Source organism: Cervus canadensis, chromosome 3, assembly GCF_019320065.1.
Source record: "Cervus canadensis isolate Bull #8, Minnesota chromosome 3, ASM1932006v1, whole genome shotgun sequence".
Lineage (NCBI taxonomy): Eukaryota > Metazoa > Chordata > Mammalia > Artiodactyla > Cervidae > Cervus > Cervus canadensis.
Genome location: NC_057388.1, coordinates 63,297,675 through 63,306,008, shown reverse-complemented (window position 1 = coordinate 63,306,008; position 8,334 = coordinate 63,297,675). Strand labels below are relative to the sequence as shown.

The window sequence follows — 8,334 nt, the reverse complement described above, 5'->3', positions numbered from 1 at the left end:
ATCAGAACACAGAGAAAAAGTTAGAAGATAAGACCTAAGGGTACTGGAAAGATGTGATGCTAAGAATTTGATTTTTCAGGTTAATGCATCTAAGGACACAGTGAGTTATTCCTCCCAGCCCTGTCTTGCTCCCCAGATTCTAGGTTAAAGCAGTCAAACTAAAGCATGTGGTTTCATTCAAGGCAGCACCTGCAACATTTCCAAGAGAGAGGAATCTCAGTACTCTGGTTTCAGTTCAGTTATACTCAGCAGCACAGGTTTTATGAAGAAAGCACCTGATCACTCTCCTGTGAACTCAGTCTATTGCTTAAATCTTTGCACTTACAACTGTACAGCATGAAAATTCAAACTCTATTACTGATTTTGAGCAACAAAGTATAGTTCTTAGCCCTCTTACAGCTTACCCCTCTCCCAAATCAATATAGATATTAATGATTTGTTCTTCTAGAGGCACCTTTCTAATTATGCATAACTTTATTCTTGCTTGGAGAACTCTATGGACAGAGGAGCCTGGGGAAGTATAGTTCATTTTAAAGAGCAAACATGATTATTTTTATTTAACATTCCCCGGAGTTTAATGATTTTCAGGGACTAAACTAAGAACATTTTAAAAGAACTTAAGTAGGGAAGTGTGTGAAAGTGTTGCGTCTGACTCTTTGAGACCCTATGGACTGTGGACCCTATGGACCCTATGGACTGTGCTGTCTCAATTCCATGCATACCAGGGTAATATTCAACACAATTTCCCCCTCTAACAAATCAAACATTTTCCAAAACAAAAAGTCATTAACAAAATACTATCATGATGTTTGCATCTTGCTTTTTTTTTTCAAGGGGCGTGAACTGATAAACCCAGGGGACTTCCCTTAACACACTTCTAAGTCATTTGAACTGCCTGTCAGTCAAAGCTAACTTATTTCTCAGGCTATAAATTAAGCCTAGTGGAACTCCACTGTAAATTAGTTTATAAATGGGATTCACATATATTGTGGAGCCACTTATGCCCATCCCAAAGAACCAACTCCTGTAAAAGAAGAATAAGACTGCTTTTTGTTAAGAACACTTGCATTACATTAAAAAGGATTTCCACTGGACTTAGATTAGCCTGGAGTACAAATCTAGAAAGCCTAATCAGCTAAAGGGTTTTGACAACTCTTCAGACTTATTCATATGCCAACAAAGCCAGTGCAGTTCCTTTCCCAAAAGTGTTCCAATCCCTATTTTGAACAACTTTTTTAAAAGTATTTTTTCAAGTTAATCAAAGTCCCATTGGATTTTTTTTCTCCTTAAATCTCTGTTCTTACTCATCCCACAACAACAACAACAAAGAAAAAGTAAAAAGTTTTCATTGCACATTTAAGGGGATGTGGAAAGGACAAGTATCTTTCAAATGGGGAGACAGAAGCTTAGTAAGCATAAATAATTTGCTCAAGGTCACCACTTAGCCAAAGGCAGAGCTAGGATTCAAACCCATACACATGCCAAAGTCCTTTTTTTTTCCCCCAGGACATCAAGGGGACCTAAAAGGCACTGGATGCTTCCACTTCACACACATCTCTACATGTCCCCCTGGCTCCTATGAATTCCCCTGCAAGGACCATATCCACTTGGCAGAGAGTTCTTTCCACCTGCCCCATGTCCCTGGTTTCCTCCTAGTTCTATGTTCCTGGAAAAATAGCCTTTTCGTGTGCCTTCCTTCCTTCTCTCAAGCCAAGTCTCCTTTTGTTGGACACGCACTAATCGAAGGCATTTTCCACTTTCTTCTATAAGATCCATTAAATCAAAACATCCCACAGAGACTTGCTGAAGGAGGAGGGCATGTCCCTCCCACCCCTCTCACTGAGAATGACTGAGGACTCCACAGCTTTGAGCGTCCCTGAAACGCCCATGGCTTGGAAGAAGCCCAGGAGCGATGTCCTCAGATTGCGTTAACATCAGGAGCCTTCAGGAGCGTGTTCCGGCAGACAGCACGCAAAGAAGAATCATCCAACTTGGAAACTACGAGCCAGCCAAGATCTCCCGACCCCATTTTACCCCACCGAGCTTTCTTCCTTTTCGGCGCCAAAGGCTGCTGAGACCGCCCTCCCTGCGCCTGTGAGTCGCGGGACCAGCGACCCCTGCGGAGCCGCGCACTTACGCAGCGCAGACCGCGCTCCTCCCGGCTTGGGAGTGCAGGCAGAACTGATCTCTCAGGGTTCCCGAGTCCGGAAAAAGTAAGGCGGCCTTCTCCCTCGCCCCTCGCAGTCCCGAGTGTCCTGCAGACCGCGAGTTTTAGAGTGCCCCTCTCAGGAGGAGGAGACTCACGTGACCTAGACCTAAGGGGCCAGAGGTACGTCCCCACCCATTTCGCCCCGCGACCTGGCCGCACCCCATCAGCGTTTTTCCATCCTGAAAGAAGCCAACAGTCTCACCGTGAGATATTAACAATGAACCGAGGAAGACTGACCGTGATTTGTTTGTGCGTGTTGATTTTCTCTCTCACTTTTTGAAAGCTGCTATCTTAGAATTTACCCAGTATTTTGAAATAATTTCCCCAAGCTGGTGCTTGCAAATCTGTTGTTTGCATCTGGAAGCAGAGTGGTAATTTACTCCCCCTGTTTAAATGCCCAACATACATTCCTGGATAGTTATTCCACGTGGTAGTAGCACTGAGGTTGGGGGCCCAGTGAGAACCAGCACTGTGTCAAGTACATTCTCTGCAGTACTGCATCGGAATATTAGAGCAACTCGATGTACTCTGTGTTATAACTGCCCCCACTTTGCACTCAGGAAACAGACTTGGAGAGGTTAAGTAGCCCATTCAGGGCCATCTCTTTGAAGGGGCCTACCTGAATAGGTAGTTTTAACCACCATTAGGTTCAGGCCACTGAGCCGGACACTGGGGGAAAGACAGAGACTTGTTTAAGAAAAAGAAACAAGTCACTTGTGCTAAGTTCGTGTCATCAAACCAAGACTTAATACTTAACCTATTGCAAGTCCTACCTTCCTTCCCTTTTAACATAATCTCATCCAATCAGTTTGGAATTCCCTGGTCAGCGCCAGTGAGATAATTCACCTGATAGACTCTTTCGTCCCTCCAAAGTAGGCGACCTTGCCTGAAATAGTTCATTTTTTTCATTTATGACTTCCTGTCCCTCCCTTCCTGTGCCTTTAGGAACCTTTGCTTTTCTGCAGCTTTTTGAGACTCCTTTCTGTTAGATGGGATGCTGCCCAGTTCATGAATCGTTTAGTATATGTGCTGCCGAAGCGAGCACATGAATCACTTAATAAAGCCAATTAGATCTTTAAATCTACTCAGTTGAATTTTGTTTTCTTAAGACTAAAAAGGTAAAGAGATTGCAGGAGCACGGAGGTAAGAAAAAATTCAGGAGTGTCATCATCCCCATGTCCCCCACACGTGCCATGGTTCAGAAATGGCAATTATGAAAGCATCTTAGCCAAGCCACCTGACTTTGAATCCTGGCTCTGCTCTAGAGCTACTAACTCTGATCCATTGTTTTTAAAGATGGCCAAAGCAAGGTCACCATGCTCCTCTGCAAGGTGACTTAGCCATTCCTCCCAACAAGAGGTGAAATATCTCTTCCCTCCCCTTGAATCAGGACTGGCTTCGGCACCTGTTTTGACCAGTAGAATGTGGGCACGTGCCGGTTCCTTCCTAGGATCAAAAGGCCTTGCAGTTTCTACTCTGAGACAGCCTCCCTGGGACCACCATGACCAGAAGCTGGTATGGCTCCTATAGAGTGAGAGGTCAGGCGCAGGAGAACAGAGGCATTTCAGGGACAAGAGCACCAGCTGGGAGCCTGGTGAGAGAAGCCATTGGGACCTTCCAGCTCAGCCCACCCTCAGCAAGAATGCAGCTGCATGCGCCAGCAGTGAAACAGCCCAGCCAGCCCACCAATCGGGGGGAAAATTTCACTGTTATTTTAAGTCACTTCAGTTTGGGGGAGTTTGTTATGCAACTAAGGCTAACTGTAGCATTAACTTTCGGATCTGGAACAAATTGCTTAATGTCACTGAGTCTCGGTTTTCTCATAAGTACTTACTTTATTGGATTGTGGTGGGCATTAAATGTAAATCATCTGGCCCAGGGTATGTGCTAAGGCCATCACTATCTGCCATCTTATGCTTTTGAACTGTGGTGTTGGAGAAGACTTTTGAGAGTCCCTTGGACTGCAAGGAAATCCAACCAGTCCATCCTAAAGGAGATCAGTCCTGAGTGTTCATTGGAAGGACTGATGTTGAAGCTGAAACTCCAATACTTTGGCCACCTGATTCGAAGAGCTGACTCATTTGAAAAGACCCTGATGCTGGGAAAGACTGAAGGCAGGAGGCAGAAGGGGATCACAGAGGATGAGATGGTTGGATGGCATCACCGACTCAATGGACTAGTTTGAGTAAACTCCGGGAATTGCTGATGAACAGGGAGGCCTGGTGTGCTGCAGTCCATGGGGTCACAAAGAGTCGGACACAACTGAGCGAATGAACTGAACTGACACTATGTAAGGAACTAAATTCTACACACTTATCTTTTTATGGAGAAAAATTTCATTGGCGGAAAAAAAAAATTCTTCCTTCAGACCACCCTTAACAAACTATTAAAATAGATTCGACCTTCCTACCTTGACAAATATGACTTTGTCGTGACCTGAAAGACCAGATTCAAACTCCTTGATGATCTGCACCTCCATTTGGTGATTCAGGGAGAGCTGTTTCCATAGAGGTGCCTCTTGCTAAATACCTGATTGCTTGCACCATAAGTCTGGGGAGACCACCTAAATCAACATCTCCTGAAGTGGGTTTAACTGAAGTGACCTATTGTTGGGACTAAGAAACTGGTTCAGTGAGATAGAACAGTCTACTAACTAAACTTTTGGACTGTGAAACTTCTTGAGGAAGTTTCAGAGGCAAAGCTGTAAGGAAGTCAAATTTGCCACCCTAAATTGTGTCTCTTTGGCATGAGGATTATTTTAGGTTGATTGTCTTTAAGAAGCAGAAGACTCGGGAAGTCTATTTAAAAAAAAAAAAAAAACAACTCTTCCTTAAACTGCCTAAAAGAATTTAGATCAGGGCCCTGGTCCAGGAAGAGCACCATAGCCAGAGATATCTACAAAGAAGACAGGTTAGGGGTGGCATGGAAACGTAGTAGGGCCTTAATATTTGCATAGCAAACATTTGTTTACCAAACATTTGTTTTCATCTCCTTGTGAATTTCCTTTCCTCGTTTTTGAGAGCCCAAATTCCTACTCTCTTCTCCTTCTCTCTGATGGCATGTAACTCTTAAATTACCCAACTTGTCTATTCACCTCATTTTTCTTATGGGACCTCTGTCTGTACATAATTAAATTTGACTTTCTCCTATTAATCTGTCTTATGTCAGGTTAATTCTTACCAATCAGAAGAACCTAGAATGGATTTTTTTTTTTTTTCTTTTTCCAACAGTGACATTCACAGGTTCTGGAAGTTAGGATTCAAACATCTTTGGAAGGAGTGGCATTATTCAGCCTATTGTAGTCATAATGCAGATTATATTTTTTACTAGAAGATGTGGTCAAAATAGCTTGAAAGCCACTGAACTGGAAGTCTTCTGAATTTTTCGAGTAAGCTGTATTGCTTATTTTTTTATTATGAGTGTAATACATGATCCTTATACAACTATGAGGCTATATTAAAAGATCAGATAAAAATCCCATTGTGACTACTTAGAGATAACCAAGGAGAAGGCAATGGCACCCCACTCCAGTGTTCTTGCCTGGAGAATCCCAGGGACGGGGGAGCCTGGTAGGCTGCCATCTATGGGGTCGCACAGAGTCAGACACCACTGAAGCAACTTAGCAGCAGCAGCAGCAGAGATAACCAAGTGATCTATTTTTGTCTAATCTTTATCTATACAAACATATGTTTAAAACAAAATTGGAATCATACGGAGATATGTGTTCTTCTTTAGCAGTTAGCATATTATATCCCAATTATTTTCACACACTGTTAATTCAAAAACATATTAATGGCTGCATAACGTTCAATTATATGAGTATACTATGATTTAATCAACCATTTTCCAACATTTGGTCATTTGAGTTGCTTCCAATTTTTCCTTGCTATTAATTCACTAAAAACAATCCCCTGCAAAAGATGAGGGGAACTGCTGTAATAAATGACCACAAACTGGGTGCTTTAAAACAACAGAAATTTATTTTCTCACATTTCTGGAGAGGTCTAAAATCAAGATGTTGCAAGTCAGCTCTCTCCTGAAGCTCTGGGGGAGGATCCTTCCTTGCCTTCTCCAGCTCCCAGAAATGCCTCGAATTTCTTCCCTGTAACTGCATCACTCCAATCTCTGCTCCATGTTTGCATGGCTTTTCTCTCTGTGTGTCTCATGTCTTCTTTCTATGCACACACCAGTCATGGGATTTAGGACCCATTGTATCCAATATGACGTTGTCTTAACTTGTTCCGTCTACTGTGCTCAATCGCTAAGGCGTGTCCAACTCTTTTGTGACCCCGTGGACTGTAGCCCACCAGGCTCCCTCTGCCCACGGGATTTTCCAGACAAGAATACTGCAGTGGGTTGCCATTTCCTCCTCCAGGGGATTTTCCCAGCCCAGGGATTGAACCTGAGTCTCCTGCACTGGCAGGTGGATTCTTTACCACTCAGCCACGAGGGAAGCCCATTCCATCTACAGAGACCCTATTTCCAAATAAGGTCACATTCTGAGATTCTGGGTGGATATGAATTTTAAGGTGGGGGGGGGGGGCGGCATTAGTCAACCCACTACAGTCCCTATGGAAAGGAGGGTACAACTTGGAAAGATACTTGGGTACATTGAGAGGATTTGGGGATAGCTAACCATGGGATGGGCAAGAAGGATGAATCTATACATTTTCATGAAATAATAATTTCCCTGTCTTTATTAACATCCATTCTCCAGTGACCTGAAGCTTCTGAAATGACCCATTTAGTGAACCCATGAGCAAATTCTGTTTGGAAACCACACTGCAATGGAGGAGATCATCTGTAGGGTATGCTTGCATCCAGACTGCACATGTATAATCGGCAATTAAATGGGAGAGAATTGGTGTGTTTCTTTCTTTAAGGACAAATGTATTCCTTTTCTACACTACTCACTGGCTTATTTTGGCATAGCTGGTCAAATATTTCTAGTACTTTAAAGAATATTTCTTTACATTTCTTTCCAAATGACCATAAATGTAATCAACTTCACAGGTGAAAAATCAAAATACATGACATGCAGAGGAGGATCAAACTGCTAGAAATAATATTTTTAACCCATTCCTTGTATCAAGAGTTCTCAAAGATAGGCAAAAAGAGTGGCTTTGTAGAAAGATTGGTTAAGGCTACTTCTCTGATTGACTTTTCTTTTCTTCCTCTTTTTTGTAATATATATTTATTTGGCTCTGCCAGGTCTTAGTTGTGGCACTTGGGATGTTTGGTCTTAGCTGCAGCATGCAAACTCTTAGTTTCAGCATGTGGGATCTAGTTCGCTGATCAGGGATTGAACCTGGGCCCCCTGCATTGGGAGTGTGGAGTCTTAGCCACTGTACCACCATGAGGGAAATGCTTTTCTATGCATCCAGACACAGTGAAAGACACTGGGGGAGAAGACACAGTTCAGTATCTTTTAGCACAATCCAGAGGGAAGTCTCTCTGATTGACTTTGCTGAGAGCAGCTTTAAATTGGCCAGTTGATCGGTCCAGATGACTTCAGGGTTCCCCTGAGCCCTGTTCTCTGTACCTGCATATCCTAGGGGAGGTTCTGGTTTGGTAAGCCCTGGTGGTTCAGAGCATGAGTTGGACCCTGGTTCAAATCTAGAACCTGCCATCTGGTGACCTCAAGCAAGTTATTTGGTCTCAGCTTTTTCTTTCATTCATGGTAAATAATAACATTAACTATCTCACAGTGCTGTTAAGAGGGTGAAATGAGAGCGTGTCCGTAAGGTACTTGTCATATAGAACGGGGCCAAGAAACCATAGCTATAGCAATAGTGATGATGACACTCTGTGAGATTCTAGGCCTGTGACTGTCATGCTTTGTCTCACCCAAGATACTGAATTGTGTCTTCTCACTGTGTGTCCCACTGAATCTGGACACATAGAAAAGCATATCCCTCACTGATCTGTGACCAGAGCTTTGCAGTCTTACTTTCCAGCTAAGAAGATACAGAATAGCTCATTTCCACAACTCAAGCAGATACATATAATTCCGGTCATCTTGGCTTCCACATTTGTAGCTGCTGTTACCATGATAATGCAGACCTAGAATGAAAATCAGAGGAATTAACCTTGTACCGAGCCATGTCCCTGTTGGAAGTGTCTGT

The 8,334-nt window shown here is 43.1% G+C and overlaps 1 protein-coding gene across 6 annotated transcripts in view; it reads right to left on the bottom strand.

Moving 5' to 3' along the window:
* Nucleotides 1-3,723, bottom strand: part of CPVL (carboxypeptidase vitellogenic like) — a 129,033-nt gene extending 125,310 nt beyond the window's left edge. For all 6 annotated transcript variants that reach the window (XM_043463316.1, XM_043463313.1, XM_043463315.1 and 3 more), the window contains exon 1: nt 2,138-3,723. The gene's annotated coding sequence lies outside the window, so the exon portion shown is untranslated. The remainder of the gene's footprint in view (nt 1-2,137) is intronic.
* Between the last annotated feature and the right edge of the window lie 4,611 nt (nt 3,724-8,334).